The sequence below is a fragment of the Ochotona princeps genome, unplaced genomic scaffold (assembly GCF_030435755.1).
Source record: "Ochotona princeps isolate mOchPri1 unplaced genomic scaffold, mOchPri1.hap1 HAP1_SCAFFOLD_403, whole genome shotgun sequence".
NCBI classification, from domain to species: Eukaryota; Metazoa; Chordata; class Mammalia; order Lagomorpha; family Ochotonidae; genus Ochotona; species Ochotona princeps.
In genome coordinates, this window is record NW_026700151.1 from 115,279 (window position 1) to 134,134 (window position 18,856).

The window sequence follows — 18,856 nt, forward strand, 5'->3', positions numbered from 1 at the left end:
CGTGCTGATGGCTAGTGAAGAGAGGTTCTGTTGTTAAGAGAACCTCTACAGCTTCTTTTAAGAATAAGAGAAGCCCCTCTACGTTTCTAACTCAGAAACTCTCCTGCAGAAAAAAACTCTACCTTAATTAGTTTAGCCTCCCTTCTCTGGAAGATCAAGGAACAGGTTCTTGCCTGTAATTTGCGTTGTAGCTTCTTTAGGCAAAGGAAGAACCAGGTTTTAATGCTGAAAGCTGCTGTTTATTCTGCTGTTCTGTGGAAATACATTCAGGGCCCACAGAACCTTCTGTATTTGAAAATGAACTTTTTTTGAAGGCTTATTTATTTGAAAGAATTAGAGAGGGAGGAGAGGATACTGATCTTTCTTCTTTTGATTCACTCCTAAAGTAACTTCAACAGCTTGTCGAGAAGCCAGGGGCGCCTTACAGGTCTCCCATGTGGATCGGGGCCCAAGGACTTGGAGCATGCTCTGCTGCTTTTTAAGGCACACTAGTAGGGAGCTGGGTTAGGAGTGAAGGAGCTGAGATTGGAGACAGCACCTGTATGTTATGCTGTCGCTGCAGGTGGAGGCTTAACCTGTGCTGTGTATTTTCTGATAAAACAAAGAAAAATTTATGTGTTGTAGTGCTGGTGTAAATATTACCATTGAGGGTCTTGATTTTTTCCCCCATATGCATTTTATTGATTCATATTTTCTTTATTGGATTTTTCCTCCACTACTTAAACAGCATATGTGCTTCCCCAGCCTTGTGGTGTAAATTCAGCTCTCCTCATATCTGATATGAGAACCCCTTGTGATTATTCTTGTTCATGGAACTGTTGGTGAATGTATTATGTCAGTGAAGCCCTCTTGGAGATTTAACTCAGTCTTTGAGCTGGGAAATCGTATAAAATAACTATGAAACATTGTCTATTCCTTCCATTAGTGTTAGACCATGAAAATGAAAAGCTTGTATGTTGGTAAGTTTTTTGGGAAATTCTTGTTTACAGCATTGGTCATTAGTGGTGTACATATAGTCACAATAACTTTAGAGAAGATTGCAAGTTTATAAAATTAATTCAATGCTTATTCACATTACTTAAGAATAATTGATATACGCTTGTATTTATTACATCCAAAATCTTTTTACCATCTATTTGAATTAATGAATAATACTATGCATCGCCTGCATGGTTCAAAACAAGAGGGATGCTAAATACTGAGCTTTCTGCTAAAGATAAGCTAACTTTGCTGATATCATTCCCCTGTTGTTTTAATAGTTGTATAAAACAGATAATGAAAGGTACATATGTTCTTTGTTCCCTAAATAGCTTAACCTGGCTTCTCAGTCCATATTGGAAGGACTCAGTGCTTGCTTTGACCATCGAGGAGAAATCTTCGTACCAGAATTGGGGATGACTTTTCAAGTACAGCATGAAAAGACAAAGATTTTTGGATGTCAGAATCCTTTTAGACAAGGAGGTGGTAGGAAGGGCTTACCCAGGTCTTTCCTTAACAGATTTACTCAGGTGAGATTCACTGTTGCCATAGAAACTGGTGGTGGAAAGGCAGGGAGTCATGAGGTGGCTGTGACCTGGCTTTCTGGGACCTCACTGTGACAGTGGAAGAGGACCAACTTAATGGCTCCCTTTTCTTGTCTCTATATTATGTACATTGATTTAACTGATTTCTGTTAATCACTTTTCTGTCAGCTTGAATCACTTGAGGGACTTGATTAGTTACCAGAGGATTGTAACATCACTGCACTATTCAGGGTTCTGTTGGCTACCCTCGGGAATGAGGCACAGTGTTTGACTTTTCCTAGTCCATGTGATTTGTTCAAACCATTAGGAAAATTTCACCTTAAAAGTTATATATTTGAATTTGTAAACAGTGAGGTGAGAAAGCTGAGTAAAACTCCAGTATCACATCAGTTATTATGTGATATCTTATTCTTTAATTTTTCTTTGTAGAAGGATGTGTCTACATTTATGTTTATTTGATTTTAACAACTGGTTTCTGCTACTTGACTAAATGAGGTACCTTATCCCTTGGAGTTTAAAAATTGGCTGGTATCTTTTAAGATCATTTTATCATGAGCATTTTCAGTTGAAAGGTTCACAGAATTTTTCAGTTTTAACACTTTTATACCTACCATGCAGTGGTTTGAAGCCGTTGTATTTTGCACCTAGAAAAGTTTAGAAAGCTAAGTAAAAAAAAATGCACATGTCTGTCTTTTTTCTGGAGTAGAATTCAAAAGAAATCCGTGTATTTTTAAGAGTTGTTGATTTTATGTAGGCTGTATTTGTCTATGTGAAAGTCAGAGTTACAGAAAAAGAGAGAACCAGAAACCAGAAAAAGAGATCTTCTGCCTACTGGTTCACTCCCCAAGTTGCCACAATGGCAAAGCTTGAGCCAAGTCAGAGCTAGCATGTTTGCCTGGGTCTAACTCTGGATCCTAAATGCTTAGACCAACTTCCGCTGCTTTCCAGGTGAATTATCAGGGAGCACCTGGGATCTGAATCGGCACCCATATGAGGTGCTGGTGCTGTAGGCAGTGGCTTCACTTACTGTACAACAGTGCAAGAACCAGATTTTACCTTTCTTCATCCTAAGAGAAATGTCTGTAACTAAAGATCATATGTATTGCTTAAACCTGATTATTTAGTGTTAAAATTTTCAGGTAATAAGACAGGGATATCATTTCTAGTATGTTACAAAGAAAAATGATTAACTTTCTTTTGCTTTTTAATTTTAAAGGTTTTTGTGGATCCTCTTACAGTAATTGATATGGAATTTATTGCCAGTACTTTGTTTCCAGCCATTGACAAAACTATTGTTAAGAAAATGGTCGTTTTTAATAACCAAGTAGATACCCACTTGTTTTAATTGTTCTTTATTGTCCTAGCTGTATATGACTATTTCCTCAACGTGGTGGTGCTCTACCAAATCAAAGTTTAATTTGAATAAATCACTTAGAATTCTATGAATTTCTTGTGGAAGGCAAGCTTCTCATTTGAATGGTACAAGAATTAATTTCTGTGTTGTAAATTTCATTAATAATGCTTATGGAGTATTTCCGGCTTCTGGCATTTGGAAATCTTATGTGGAAGAAAGTAATCTGAGTGAAGCCTGTTGACTCTGACCCAGATTACATACCCTGTAGTACACTGGGAACACTGACTGTGGCACCTGGCAGCAGGACATGTTTCCCTTATTTTCCCATATTTTTTTCCCAGATTGATCACAAAGTGACTGTTGAGAAGAAATGGGGCCAAAAAGGAGGACCCTGGGAGTTCAGCCTCCGGGATCTTTTCCGCTGGTGTCAGTTGATGCTCGTCGAACAGTTCCCTGGTTATTACGATCCTGGCCAGCATGTGTTTTTGGTCCATGGGAAGAGGATGAGAACCTGAGAAGACAAAGAAAAGGTGAGTTTCTCCCTTGATCTTTGGGTTTCTTTCCATATTAAAGTTGACTTCTTCTTAAAGAGGAGAATGGGCATACTCATACCAGTTACACCAAGCCTTGTCAAGCTGCTTGCACTTTAGGAATAAGGAAGCACGCCAAATGTTCCCCTATCTATTTTCTCACAGTATAAAGTATTTTACTTTGGAAGACGCAGTTAGCCTATTTTTCTAGATCTACATAATCGTAAACCTTCTTTAAAACAGTAGGGTTCCGGGCCCGGCGGCATGGCCTAGCAGCTAAAGTCCTCGCCTTGAAAGCCCCGGGATCCCATATGGGCGCCGGTTCTTATCCCAGCAGCTCCACTTCCCATCCAGCTCCCTGCTTGTGGCCTGGGAAAGCAGTTAAGGACAGCCCAAAGCTTTGGGACCCTGCACCCACGTGGGAGACCCGGAAGAGGTTCCTGGTCCCGGCATCGGATCAACGCACATCGGCCCATTGCGGCTCACTTGGGGAGTGGATTATCGGATGGAAGATCTTCCTCTCTGTCTCTCCTCCTCTCTGTATATCCGGCTTTCTAATAACAATAAAATCTTTAAAAAAAAAAAAAGTAGGGTTCCATAGTAATAAACAACTAGGTCTTCATCATCTGGCCAGGCACAGAGGTAAGAAAGTGCTGGGAAGTCAGGAGACTCAGTGGCTTTTTACCCTCTTAGTAGCTGTTATCTTTGTTTTTTTTTTTAAAGGTTTATTTTTATTGGAAAGTGAGACATACATAGAGGAGGAGAAACAGAGGGGAGGAAGATATTCTATTCTCTGATTTCACTCCCCAAGTGGTTGTAATGGCCAGAGCTGAGCCAATCCAAAGCCAGCAGCCTGGAGCTTCTTCCAGGTCTCCCACGCTGATGCAGGGTCTAAGGCTCTGGACCATCCTCGACTGTTTTCCCATGCTACAAGCAGGGAGCTGGATGGGAAGTAGGGGTGCTGGAACACAACTGGTGCCCACATGGGATCCTGGCATGTGCACACTGGCTACTGCACTGGGCCCTGTAGCTGGCATCTTAAAAGATGAAAGCACAGCCCCTTCGTGTCTGGTATCTTGTGTTTCCACTGGATTCTCAAAATGGTTTTGTATTATGTGGCTATTCTTTTCTTGAACTCAGAATTTTATGTGTGTAGCCTTTTTTTTCTAAAGATTTATTTTATCAGAATTACAGAGAGAGTGAAAAAAACAAAGAGATCTTGATTCATTTTACAAACAGCTACAGTGGGCACAGCTGGACTCGTCTGAACCTGAGAGCCAGGAGCTTCTTCCAGGTCTCTCCTGCGGGTGCAAGGGCCCAAGGACTTTGGCTATCCTTGATATTTTCCCAAGCCATTAGAGGGGAACTAGATTGGAAGTGCAGCTGACACCTGAACTGGTGCCTATATGGGATGCTGGCACTGCAGGTGGAAGCTTAGCTGGGTATGCCATGACAATGGCATATTCCGTCTGCCCTTATAATAGATGGCTGCAAGAGGTAAAGGAATTATGATTTTTGTTATATAGTGAATCTCTAAAAGCATAAGGAAAAATGAAAAGAAAAAGATAAAAATAAGATACAGTGAGTCTCATCACTTTGCTTGTTTCCTGATAGAGCAGGATGAATAGTTGGTATGAACTTGGCTGCTCCTCTTTCCAGCAAGCTCTATTAATAATGTGGGAAGGCAGCAGATACTGGCTCACATACTTGGGCCTCTGCCACTCAAGTGAGGGACCAGGTTGGAATTCCTGGTTCCCGGCGTTGTCTTGGTTTAAACCTGGCTGTTTTAGCCATTTGGGAGGGAACCAGCAGATGGAAGATTTTGCTTGCTTGTGTGTGTGTGTGTGTGTGTGTGTGTGTGTGTGTGTGTGTGAGAAAACCTTTTAAATAAATAAGCTTTATTTAAAATGGAATTTATGGAGTAATTTTTTTTGCCTTCAATTTTATCATTTTTCTTTAGGTCATTGGTGTATTCAAGGATGTATTTGATTCAAATTCTACTCCATACCTGGGGACCAGACTGTTTCATATCACTCCCTATGATATCCAAGTGAGGAGAGTAGTGTAACCCTCTACTTAACTGAAAAATTTCTGTTGCTTATTCTGCCTGCCATCCTCAAGCATGTTCATGAGTTCTCACTGCTTTTATTTTTTCAGCTGGGCTACTCAGTTCTTTCCCGGGGCACCTATGTGCCTCACCCATCACGCAGACCCCTGTCACTCCTGCATCAGTCATTCCAGTCATTGGAGCCGATCATGAAGTGTGTACAGATGAGCTGGATGGTCATCCATGTGGGGTCAGCCTCGGTGGGCAAGACCAGCCTGGTACAGCTTCTTGCACACCTGACTGGTCACCCACTAAAGATCATGGCTATGAACAGTGCAGTCTACATCACGGAGCTTCTGGGTGGATTTGAGTAGGTAACATTCTGTCTTTACCTTTTTTAGGCAAAAAAGCACCACCCCATGATCGATAGAGGGTCTTCTGTGTCCAATGGCTAAATTATGTGCTCCCCAAATTGTAGGTTGATCTTAGGCGACCTTGGAAGCAGCTGCTGGAGAAGGTGGAAGACACAGTGAGGGCACTGCTGCGGGACAGCTTCCTGGTCAGTACTGATGATGCTGAGGTCGTGCTGCGAGCCTGGAGTCACTTCCTCCTGACATACAAGCCTCAGTGTTTTGAAGATGATGGCAAAGGCATCACAATGGAGACTGTCAATAAACTGGAAGCAGTGCTACTGCTCATGCAGCAGCTTATCAATAAGATCAACTCTTACTCCAAGGCAGGTGTGTATATTTGAAGTATGTATCACTTTTTGTGATTAACAGGTACAAGTTAAGTGTACATCTTGTAGTCCCTCATAGCCAGAAACAGGTGCCCAGTGGATTTTACTTGTGATGTGGAAAGGGTCATACAACAATTCTAACACAAAGGACTCAATGAAAAATCTCTAGCCATAGGTTATATGCACCATCAATTACAAAGCATTTGACAAATCCCAGTTGTTAATGACAGTTGCATGATGTAGCCAGTGTAAAGGAAACCTACTTTAATACACTAATTACATTGTACCAGCAGAGTGCATTCCATTTTTATTTTATTTTTTAAGATTTATTAGGTGCTGGGATAATGTCATAGCAAGCCATTCTTCTGCCTGTGTTGCTGACATCCCATATGAGCTGCTCTGTTTCCGATCTGACCCCATGCTAATGGCCTGGGAAAGCAGCAGAGCTTGGGCATGTGCCCCTGTGTGGGAGACCCAGAAGAAGCTCTTGGTTCCCAGCTTTGGCCCAGCCCATGTCTGGCTGTTAAGGCCATTTGGGGAGTGAAATAACAGGTGAAACATCTCTCTGCCACCCAGTTTCTTCATAATTGTGTCTTTCGAGTTAAAAAAATAGATCTTTAAAAATAAAATATTTATTTATTCGAGAAAGGTAGGGATGAATTGAGAGGAAAAAACTTCCTTCTGCTGGTTCACTCCTTGGAAATGATCTCAACAGCTGGGGGCTGGGCTGAGCTGAAACCAGAGGCCAGAAGCTTCGTTGGGGCCTTCCATATGGGTACAGGGACCTGTCCACTTGGACGAGCTTCTGTAGCTTTGCGGGTTACCAGACAGCTTGATTGGAAATGGACTCAAATAGGTGCCTGTATATGATATTGCTGTTGTGGGTGGTTTCTTGACTAGCTGTACTACAACACCAGACCCTGAGTACGTTTTTCATATGATAGAAGAAATCCAACAATAGGTGGGAGATGTCTTTGTGCTTCTGTTACAGTTTCTTAAATTGTAACAGAAATATCTTCATTGTTTCACCCTAGCATTAACCCAGGAGCTTTTAGCCATCAATTTAGAAAGTAAGAAGTATTTTTTTGTCCAAAACATTTTTGTTAATCTATGATTAAACAGTAATCTCTCCCCTTTCCCCTAAGATCCTCATATTTATTCTGCGTTGTACCTCACAAAATTGAACTGCAGTTCTTTCAATAGAAGTTTTTAAAATTGTATTGATTTTTAATAAGTGTTATGGATGTTTATTTTATCTGTGATATTTCAGAGTTTGCCAAGCTTGTGGAAGACTTCCGAAGTTTTGGAGTGAAGCTTATGCAGTCAGCCAGTGGCTGTAGGCAGGGCACTTTTGAATGGGTAGACAGCATGTTGGTGCAGGCCCTGAAGTCTGGAGACTGGCTACTGCTGGACAATGGTAACTTCTGCAAGTGAGAGTCTTACGCTTCATTGCAAATGGACCTGTTTGAAATTTGTGGTTATAAGTATCTTGTCAAAGTAGAAACCCAGGTTGAAGCACCATCCTTTTTTTTTTCCATTTCTATTTGTCTTTCCATTTCTATTTGTCTTCATTTCTTTTCATTTCTATTTGTCTTTATTTTATTTGATAGGCAAAGAGAGAACTTTATCATCTGGGATTCATTTCCCTTATGGCTACAGTAGCCAGGTGTGGGCCAGGCAGAAAACAGGAACCTGGATCTTCATTCAGGTCTCTGAGGTGTATGGCAGGGACCCAGCTCTGTGAGCCAACACCTGTGAGCCATCACCTGTTGCTTTGGAAGCAGTGATGGGACTCAAATCCAGGCATTCCTGTCTGAGCAGACATTTGCTAAATGTGCCTCAGTGATGATGACATTTCATTGGGTAGGTCGCTGTTGATTCTGTGTAATGTAAAATCCTATATGCGATCCCAGTGTGTGCAAGCTAGGGACTTTAGCCGCTAGGCTACCATGAAGGTCCTGGAACTTTTTTTTATCTGGAGTATTTGACTTAGAAATCTAGCTATATTCTTTTTCTTTTCTTTTAAAGTTCACCACTTTTTAAAAAAGATTTATATATTTTTTACTGGAAAGTCAGATACAAAGAGAAGAGGAGAGACAGAGAGGAAGATCTTCTGTCTGCTGATTCACTCCCTAAGCACCCGGAATGGCTGGAGCTGAGCTGATCCAGTGCCAGGAGTCCAGAGCATCTTCAAGGTGTCCCACACAGGTGCAGGGACCCAAGGCTTTGGGCCGTCCTCAACTGCTTTCCCAGGCCACAAGTAGGGAGCTGGATGGAAAGCAGGGCTGTCAGGGTTAGAACTGGTGCCCATATGGGATCCTGGACGCGTTCAAGGACTTTAACTGCTAGGCCATGCGCCGGGTACTCTAGCTACTTTGTAAAATATTTAATAACATTAGAAGTCGGGGGCGAGGATTGAGGAAGGAAAGGACTGTAACTGAGGGAATTTCCTATCATTTGGCTTTGTTTCACTTATGCCAGCAAATATTTCCTGTACTTACAATGTGAAATGCATTAGGTTGGCAGTGTGCTTTGGGGAGTGAGGAGACTAATGTAGACATCTCCTCTTGGAAGAGATCACAATTCTTAATGGGGCAAATGGTCCTTATTGAGAGAAAGAAGAGGGTCAGAAGTAGGTGGGTGCCTGTGTGAGAGACTGTAGTATCAAGCCGATGTGCCAATGTGTTCATCTTTTGAATTCTGTCTGTGCAGCCCATCAGTGCTGGATCGTTTGAATGTGTTGCTTGAGCCTGGAGGTGTCCTCACTGTTAGTGAGAGAGGAATGGTAGATGGATCTATTCCCATGATAACACCACATCCCAATTTCAGGTATTTGTAACTTTTGTGTTTCTGCCAAAGTATCTGACAGTGGACGTGTAGTAGTACCTCTGTGTACATATTACTCATCTGTGGAGCCATGCGTTGTTTGCCTCATTAACTCAGGTAACAGGTATATACTGAGACTGTAGTATTTGCCAGACACTGCTAGGCTATGAGGATGCAACAGGAAACGAGCAGTGAAATTTCTCCTTGGGTTGGTGGTGTAGAGTAGCCAGGAGTTGTTTCCTGTGGACCATGACAAGAGATAATGACAGTGTAGATTTGTGGTGAAATGGACAGGACAGCCTGATGGTCCTGCGGTTGAATCATTGCATGAGAAGTGGAACCCATTACTGAGAAAGGTAGACTGGCAGAGGAAGCAGGGCTGGCATGGGGAGTATCAGCAAGAAATAAGTGTTCAGTAGTAGACAGGCATGTAAGTTGTCAGGTGGATAGATATGGATAGATAGTGGTGTGAATAGGCATTGGATACATGAGACTAGTGTTTGCAGAATATGCTACTCCTTTTCTGCCTTCTGCAAATTAGAATTATGAATTAGAACTGGTCCTGATTTGAGAACTTTGAAAGTGAGAATTTTAACATTCTCAAATAGCAGTACATCCAATACATAGCCCTGGGGAAGTAGGATTACAGAGTGATGGACAGGGCTGATGCTGCTGGGAAGCAGGAAGAAGGAAGCAGCTGACTGCAGCACCTTGGGAACTGATGTAGCCTGTCTTGGAGAGCTCCCTTAGCTAAGAACGTAGCACAGGGGCTTTGTGAGTAAGGAAGCTTAATTCCAGTAATGAGGGAATTTATAGACACTTAGTCTGTAAATGCTTCAGCACCATTTTATTTCGTGTTTCCACTGTTATAGTGGTTACTGAGGGAATTCTTTGCAGAGATCTGTGACCTAGTATTATTCTTTAGATACTTAAAAATTAAGGAGAAAGACTCACAAAAAATTTAAGGGTAAAGGCTGTTCTTACGTATATCGTAATAGCAACTTCTGTTCCCATGTAATACTAAGGTATTTCAAATTCTCATCACTAAAATTTGTAAGGAAAGTATACGCAATTCTGTTACATTATGTTAATTTTTATTATCCGCATTTTTTTGCATAACTATTCTGCTTGGAGAATATGTTGTATGTGATGTGTTTTCACATATTCTAATCTGGATACCACTGCTCCAAGTAATCACACTTATTTTCTTTATTTTCTTTGCACTTTTTTCATTCTAAGAGTAGGAGAAGGCAATAGTAATATTGTCTGGCTTTTAAAGTAGGGATGCGGCCCGGCAGCGTGGCGTAGCAGCTGAAGTCCTTGCTTTGAAAGCGCCGTGATCCCATATGGGCGCCGGTTCTAATCCCAGCAGCTCCACTTCCCATCCAGCTCCCTGCTTGTGGCCTGGAAAAGCAGTCGAGGACGGCCCAAGGTCTTGGGACCCTGCACCCGCGTGGGAGACCTGGAAGAGCTCCTACTTTGGATTGGCTCAGCACCAGTTGTTGTGGTTACTTGGGGAGTGAATGATCGGATGAAAGATATTTCTCTGTCTCTCCTCTTCTCTCCATATATCTGACTTTCCAATAAAAATAAATAAATAAAATAAAGGGATGAAATCCTTCCTTTTTTTTCCCTTAAGATGTATTTATTTTTATTGCAAAGTCAGATATATGGAGAGGAGGAGGAAACAGAGAGGAAAATCTTCTGTCCGATGATTCACTCCCCAAGTAGCCACAATGGCTGATGCTGCACCTGTCCAAAGCCAGGAGCCAGGAACTTCCTCCAGGTTTCACACATGGGTGCAGGGTCCCAAGGCTTTGGGCTGTTTTCAACGGTTTTGCCAGGCCACAAGCAGGGAGCTGAATGGGAAGCGGGGCTACTGGGATTAGAACCGGCACCCGTATTGGTTCCCAGCATGTTCATGGCAAGGACTTTAGCTGCTAGGCCATCATGCAGGGCCCGGGTTGAAATACTTTGTCAGAATACTTTGTTGAGTAAAAAAGTAGTTGAGTTCACATTGTCTTTTTTTTTTTTAGATGTATTTATTTAATCAGAGTTATAGCATGAGGGAGACACCATAAACACACATACACAACGCTTCCATTGTTGGTTTACCCCATAGATGTTTGAAATGAAATGGCCAGCCCTTGGCCAGGCTGAAGCCAGGAACCCAGAGCTTCGTCCTAGTGTGCTAAACAGGTGACTTGTGGCATGTAAGCAGCAGCAATATCTTCTGATGATTTCTAGACCAAAAGCAGATTGTTGTTTGGAAGTAGAACATCCAGAACACAAACAGTCACCCTTTTGGGGTGCTGGCATTGTAGGCAGTGGCTTAACCTGCATGTCACAATGCTGTGTCCTGCATTAACTAGCTTTTCTAATCTATGAGAACGTTCATATAAATCAGTGAATGTGTGTCTATGATACAAAATTTGTATACTTTTTGATACATTTATTTTAGAGGAGGATAGAGAGCACACCCTCATCTGTTGGTTTACTTTACAAATAGAAGGGCTGGGGTGTCAGAGCTAAGAGCCATGAATTCAGTCCAAGTCTTCCACGAGTAGGGGAACCTGCCTGCTTGAGCTACCACGCCTAGTTCCTGGGGTCTGTGTTAGCAGGAAAACTGAGAGGTTCTGTGATGTGGAATGCTGGCTTCCCACATCGCGTGTGCCCATCCTGGTTAAATAGTTTTATTTGCATTGTTTTGAATATAATATAAATATGTATTTCTAGTAAATAAATTAGTGGCTGGGTATAGCCACTCTCTACTGAGAGCTATTAGCATGAATAAATGTGTGTTTATTTATATTAAGCTATATGGTTGAGTCCTTTTGTCACATCAGCCACTTTTCAAAATTCTCACATGTGAGTCAAGGCTATTTGGATAGTACAGCTGTAGAACAACTTCATCCTTGCTGTAAGTTCAATTTCACCCAGGTGCTAGAGTCAAATGTTTATTGCTCCCTCCTCCATAGAAGCAGTGCAGATTCATCTGGAAGCCAGTGCCACATGTCTGAGAAATTTTTACTCCAATTCTCTCTCATCTGGGATCAGCAATATCTTCAAAATATTACAGCCAAATCTAACAGGTAGGTAGGCACTTGATTTTGATTTCTGGGTCTCAGCAGTGTTTCAGAAATTTGTCCATTGATTTTATGGGGAAATAGCATCAGAGTTCTGACCATAAAAATACTTCTTACAAGTTTGAGACTATCCCAGATGCAAATTAATTTCCTTTATTTGAAATTGTTCATTAGCTTGTAGTTTATGAAAGAGGCTAAGGAGTACAATGTAGTGTAAAGAACCCAGGAGTTAGGATCTCTCGTCCCAACTCTGCCACAGATCAAGTTGGCAGTGTTTCAGTTCATAATTTATACTTGTATTTGAAAACTAGGGGAATTGAGTTCTTACTGCTCTGATGTTGCTTCCACTATTAACAGGTAGAGTTTTAAATTTGACTTCCTGAAGGGTAAGTTACACAGAAGAGAGAGAAAGAGATATATTCTATCTGCTGATTCACTTCCCTAATGGGAAGGATGGAAGTAGAAGTTCTCAGCTTCCCCAAGATCCAGCTCATAAAGGAAATCATTGAAGGTGTTCCCAGCCAGTCACTAACCTTGATTTTGAATCTTCTTCCAGGACCATCATATATCTTGATAGGGAGAAACGGATATTTACTGAAGCCAACTTAGCTTCTGTTGGTATTAAAAAGCTAAATAGTGTTTTGAGAATGTCTTTTGAATTCCATAAAGGTAAGAACATTGGTGCTTACGTTCTTTAGTTAAGCATAGCATGGCATAATGCTGCTGACCTGCAGCAGCTGCTACTGTTTATGGATTCTTGTTGATCTGCTGGCCTTTCTGTAAACATATGGGCTTCCTTGTTGTGGCTGCCAACCACTGCCCAAGCCTGGACTCGGCGCAGAGCCTCAGCTGAATGTATCTCAGGTGTCCCACCTCTCTTGCAGCACCCTGTGAGACAGATGCTTATGTCAGCAGTGAGGGAAGGGAGACTCGCAGGTGCTCAGTCACAGCGAAGCCAGAACTTCCCAACTAGCCCTACTGGGCCTGGTGCACATGCAGAAGCATTTGATTATAGGAAAGAACATTTTCTCATCTTTTATATTTGTTTCAAGAAAAAGATATCTGTTTGTCAAAGTTCCAAGTTACAGAAGCATAACTTCATTTCTGTAGAAGCTACTGTTAGTTTCATTGTCTTTTTATCTTTTTAACTAACCACCCATATGCATTTACACTGGATTTTCTTTTTGTGTTCAAATACTTAAATATGTGTTTTCATAAATAATTTGAATTTTTCATAAATAATTGTTATATCTATAGGTATACTTGGCTTATTTAAACTTAGTAATAGCAAGCACACATTCTTTTTCAGTTCCACTTTTGAAACTTGACCTTTGTGTTGATAATGATGTTAAATTCCAGGCTTAATTTATTCTGAAAATGTCACGAAATTAATCTTAACTGATGGCATGCCTTTTATTTTATTTATTTTAAGATCCAGAGAGCTATCACAGCCTGCCTCATGAGATTGTGGTCAATCTTGGTGCCTTTTTAGAACTCTTTGATGCACTAGTCCTGCTGTGGGTACAGTCCTCCCAAGGGGTGGTGTCTGATGCCTGTGTCAGTGAGGTAGGAAAGGTGCTTGTTTTTCTTTAGTTTATATACTTTGCTTACTTGCAAGACTGATAAAGAGAAGAACACTTCCTTCCCAGTCAGTGCTTCACTCCCCAACCATGTGACAGCTGGGGAAGGTTGAAGGTAGCAGCCAGGAACTCAGCACAGCTCTGCACGAATGACAGGAACCCAGCTACTCAGACCATCATCACCTGCTGCCACCCTTCGTACATGTTTACAAGCAGCTGCAATCTCAGGAGTACAGCCACATTTCCAGTTGGGGCGTACACTATGGGATGCAAGTGTCCCCAAGCTTCCTCTTAAGCTCTTAGACCAAACATCCACCCGTTACTATTGTAAGATTGTTTTAGTACAAAGATTTAAAGACAAGACTAACTCCAGTGTCTCATTTTTCCAGTATTATTTGATAAATTGTATTGTTGTTAACATTAGAAGCAACGATTTATGTATTTCTTTGAAAGAATTGCATGCAGGAAGAGACATGGGGTTCTTCAATCAGTTTTACTCCCCCCAGTGGTTACAACAGCTGGAGTTGGGCCAAGCTGAAGCCAGGAATATGGAGCTTCTTGTAGATCTCCCTTGTAGGTAAAGCGGCACAAGTATTTGTGCCATCTTCTGCTGCTTTCTCAGGCCATTGTCAGGGAGGTGGATCAGAGATAGAGCAGCCTGGTGTGTTAGCTAAGAGTTAGATTGGAAGTGAAATAGCAGGGACTCAGATTGGCACCCATATGGGATGCTGGCACAGCAAGTGAAGTTTCACGTGATATGCCACAATACTGGCCCTGGAGAAAATCTTTGTAATCTTAAGGGTAGGCAAAGGTTTTTTAGTGTTTTTAGCAGTGGGAAAAAGTAAGAAAAATTAAACCTGCTGTTATTTTTTTATGGATACCTATAAGAAAAAAGCAAAGAAGAAACTGCTTGTAAGATAATGTAAACTGAAAAATAATCAGGAGATTTGAAAAAATCTTCCATGGAAGACATAGATATCCAGGAAGAATTAGCAAAATGCCAACATCTTCAGTTATCCAGGAAGTAGGAATTAAAACCATTTGGTCAAATAGCTAGAATTCAAATCACTGATATTAGGTATTGGCAAATAAATACAACAATTAGAACATTTTTTTTACATCTGCTGTTTGGAATACAGAATAATGCAGCTCCTTTTTATACTTAGGGTATGATCCAACAGTTAGTTTCATTTTCTATAAATAAACTTTGTACTTCAGGTACTAAGGGAATAAGACCTTCACTTTCTCCATGTACCTGAGCGTTACTTCAGATATCCTTCTGTAACAAAACTTTTTTGTGCATATTGAGTGTTGGTTAATTGTTGAAGTCGAGGTCGTGCGAGATGTTAATGAGCAGCCTTGATTTACTGTGTTTTTAGATCTTAGGCTCTGTGCAGTGGCGGGACCGGCTTTGGATGGTGGCTGACACAGTCAAAGTGGATGCTCCAGGTCTGGCCCTGCTTCCTCTCCATTGGCACTTGGTTTCAAAGCATTTGGTCCGTCAGATCCCCCAACTTCTACTGCATCGTGAAGAGAAGTAAGCCTCATATTTGGAGTGATAACATTGAAATGTATTGTACAGTCCATTTTGAACGCAAGCTGGTTTGAAATTGAAACTGATTCATTTTGTGTACTTTGCTTTATTCTGTTTATTGATGATTGTAAGTGAAATGAGAGAAGTAATTGACTTTTCTTGCTATTTGCCCCTTATTTCCCTCCTGTCTCTTTTCTCCATTAAAGGTATTACAGAGAGCTTCAGACAGTCTCAGAACATATTCAGAGTTGTTTGAGGAGCCCAACTGGTGGCTTCCCTGGTGTAAAGAAGTTGCAGAAGTTCCTGGGACGACCAGTTCAATTTAAGGTACATGTGAAAACACGTAGTAAGTGAAATGGAAATTGACCTCTGAGGTTCCCCTGGACCCTAGGAGCTAACATTGAACTTTACTTACCTTTCTCTAAATGTCTACCTCCCAAACATCCTGACAGCATTAATTGGTTTTCAGAGTTTTAACTATTGTTGTAAAAAGCGCTTGAGCATGAAGAATAGGCACAACTATTTTTCTAGAAGCATCAAGAAATATCTTAAATGTTTTCTTAGCCAAATAAACTGCTATGAAAAACCCCTGCTCTGTACTAAGCTGTCCTGTGTTTTATTGTTTTAGAACAAGCTGCTGGTGGATTGTTTCATGCAATTGAAAGTCCTTCACAAAGCCCTTGCAGTCATGGTGCGGACACCCACCTTTGGGGAGAGTGGATGGCAGGAAGAAATTAATCATCTCCGAGTGGTTGCTTCTGAGTGGACAGTGAAAGCAAGCCTCTTGCAGGCCTGGGCTAATACTGTAGAAGATGTCAAGCTAGGTAATGTACTGTAGCACTTGATACTCTTTTTTTTAAAGATTTATTAATTTTATTGGAAAGGCAGATATACAGAGAGGAGGAGAGAGAGGGGGGAAGATCTTCCATCGGATGATTCACTCCCCAAGTGACCACAACAGCCGGTACTGCACCAGTTCAAAGCCAGGAGCCTGGAACTTCCTTCCGGGTCTCTCATGTGGGTGCAGGGTCCCAAGGCTTTGGGCTGTCCTTAACTGCTTTCCCAGGCCACAAGCAGGGAGCTGGATGGGAAGTGGAGCTGCCGGGATTAGAACCGGTCCCCATATGGGATCCTGGCGTGTTCAAGCCAAGGACTTTATCTACTAGGCCACGCCGCCGGGCCCACTTGAGAATTTATTTGCTGTTGCTGCCAACACATTCTTCCTCATTCTGGGGTATAAATCTCATTAAATATGTGTCATTGTATTGAGCTAAGCTTTATAGTCAAACATTTAATTCCAGCACTAGATTCATGTCGGTATTAATAACATTGTTTAACAGATGGAAAACTCAAAGCTCAGGTTAAGAAACCTAATGGTGCTAACTCAGATTATGTGCATTCTTGTAACTGGTTATTGGAAGTACAGACCCTGAACTCCTGCCTGCTATGCTTTAATGTAACTCTCTTTCTTTTGTCCAGATCAATTGAAGAGTCTTGTGAATGTCCAGTGTTTAGAATTAAAAGCCAAAGGGCTTCCACTTGAATTTATGGAGAAAAAGCAATGTGAAACATCCTCCCCAGCCCAGCCAGGCATTGCCTGCTTACCTCGACTCACTGGGAGTGTTTAGTTGTGGCCTGCCATGGAGTACCTGGCTATGCTTTGGCAGTACAAAATGGTAGCAGATATCATGACACGGGCTTTTCTGAGAAGGTCAGTCATTATTTCAGTTACTTTCTGTGTGTGAACTTATTTTCTTGCTCAGTCATTGTGTGCATCTTGTATGGTAAAGCACAGACTTGTCTGCGGACGGAATGGTGGCGGAAGCAGAGGAAGGGCAGTTGCTACTTTGAAAAGCTGAAGCTTTCTCAGAGTTCTTGGCCCGTGTCTCTTCTACCTCTGCAAGTCACTAAGTCTTTTTTTTTTTTTTTCCAAAATGGTTGCTTGCTTTAAAATGAATGTACTGCATCTGTGTGTTCTGTCTTCCCTTATGTAGTTTTCTAGATGTTCATTGATAATCCACTTCCTCTCCTCTTGGTATTTATTTTTCTAACAGGTCCAGCAAAACTTGGCAACCCCAGATGAATGAGATAACTCATCACATCACGTTTTGTCTTAAGTATACACCAAGCACTCCTCAGGAACTTCAAGACTTGTGGTCCTTGCTACATTATCAGAAGGTAAGTTTCATGAGGCAGGGACAATGCAAGCTTGGGGTAGGTGTTCCAAGACAAGGGCGTGCAGCCTTCTGGGTCATGTAGCTGAAGATAAAGTGAGGAACTAGAAAAGAACAGCAATAACCAAGTTCCTAAGCTGGTCAATGCTGATGGAACGTATCTCAGTTTATGTGAATTTTCAATAAATGAAGCACATAGGGAGGATTAACACAGACTTAACAGTTAGTGTTTGAATTCTTACAAAATTAAGACATCCGTATCAGGAATTGAGGCTTTCTGCGGGCAACATAGAAGGAATATGCATCTCTCATGATCAGCCCTGATAAAATTCATCTTGGGAGTGGCAGACATTTTCATTTTAGTATGAAACTCTCAGAAATGTTCATTTTAAAATTACATGAGGTCTTTAGAGTCATTTAATTCTCTCTCTTCCTTGCTACTTCCATCAAGAATTTCATTACCAACCCACTTTTATTTCAACAAATTTGGGAATTATTTTAGTCACACATGTATCTATTTAAGCTTTCATTGTCATTTTATCCACTGCCACAGTATGAGTTTATTTATTGTCTCTCAATTCCAACTACACTTTTTGTTGCCATCTTTTGTGATACTGACACTGGATCCTGTACAATTTCTCCATCACCAGCTGACATTTATAGTGCTGAACTGTGTCAGAAGACACAAGGGGGTCACTGCAGGATGGAGGGGCACCTCTTGGTTCTCGTGTTCCCATTCTTGCCGTCTCAGTTCTCCAGTTGGGGACAGCCAGCAGTGTGTGTGCGTCTGACTACAGCTTGGCCAGGCTCTCTGATGGAAGCCAGCCTACCCACCGTTCTTCGCTCAGAATCCCCTGTTCTCTGACCCTTCCTGTTGCATTTCCTTCCATCTCATCCTTGGGATTTATTAATAGGAATTTTTTTTCTTTTTTTTTCCTTTAGAGCTTGGTTTCAGTGATGATCATGACTTTCCCTTGACTCAGTTTTGAATGCCTGTACTTGTGGTTATGAAACCTTTGAGTTGTTTTGTCTCAGTATTTTGAAGATTTCTCACTGTGGTTAGTCTATTTTTTTAATTCTGCCTTGAATTATTTCATAGATCATTTATTTTCTCCTTCTGTCTTTCCTATCTCTTTGTTTTATTGCTTTGCAATTTCATTCAGTTTTGTCCAGATGTTAATTTCTTAGGTTCTCTGCTACGCACTCTATATCCTAGGATTGGTAATTTGAAGAAAAACCCATTCATCATCTCTTTTTGTACTTCTTCTTCTTATTTCTGCAGCTTCTCCTTCTGGGACTCTTCGTAGACATGTATTGAATGTTTAAATTGTGTTGCATATATCTTTACCCTTTTCAGCTCCCTCCTTTTCTGCTCTTTCTTATAGTAATTGTTTCTGTTTTATTTGAAATATAGCTATGGAGCGATAGGTGTACAAACACAGATCTCTCATCCATTGGTTCTA

The 18,856-nt window shown here is 41.3% G+C and overlaps 3 long non-coding RNA genes across 3 annotated transcripts; all 3 read left to right on the plus strand.

Moving 5' to 3' along the window:
* Positions 1-1,357: 1,357 nt before the first annotated feature.
* On the plus strand, positions 1,358-3,289 carry LOC131479276 (uncharacterized). The gene is made up of 3 exons (XR_009244797.1): positions 1,358-1,508; positions 2,740-2,847; positions 3,219-3,289. It is a non-coding gene; the product is annotated as an uncharacterized LOC131479276 (long non-coding RNA).
* Positions 3,290-5,718: 2,429 nt separating this feature from the next.
* Positions 5,719-7,514, plus strand: LOC131479278 (uncharacterized). Its single transcript, XR_009244799.1, has 3 exons — positions 5,719-5,828; positions 5,933-6,194; positions 7,464-7,514. It is a non-coding gene; the product is annotated as an uncharacterized LOC131479278 (long non-coding RNA).
* An 8,501-nt stretch (positions 7,515-16,015) lies between these two features.
* On the plus strand, positions 16,016-17,381 carry LOC131479279 (uncharacterized). Its single transcript, XR_009244800.1, has 3 exons — positions 16,016-16,043; positions 16,699-16,930; positions 17,274-17,381. It is a non-coding gene; the product is annotated as an uncharacterized LOC131479279 (long non-coding RNA).
* The last annotated feature ends 1,475 nt before the right edge of the window (positions 17,382-18,856 follow it).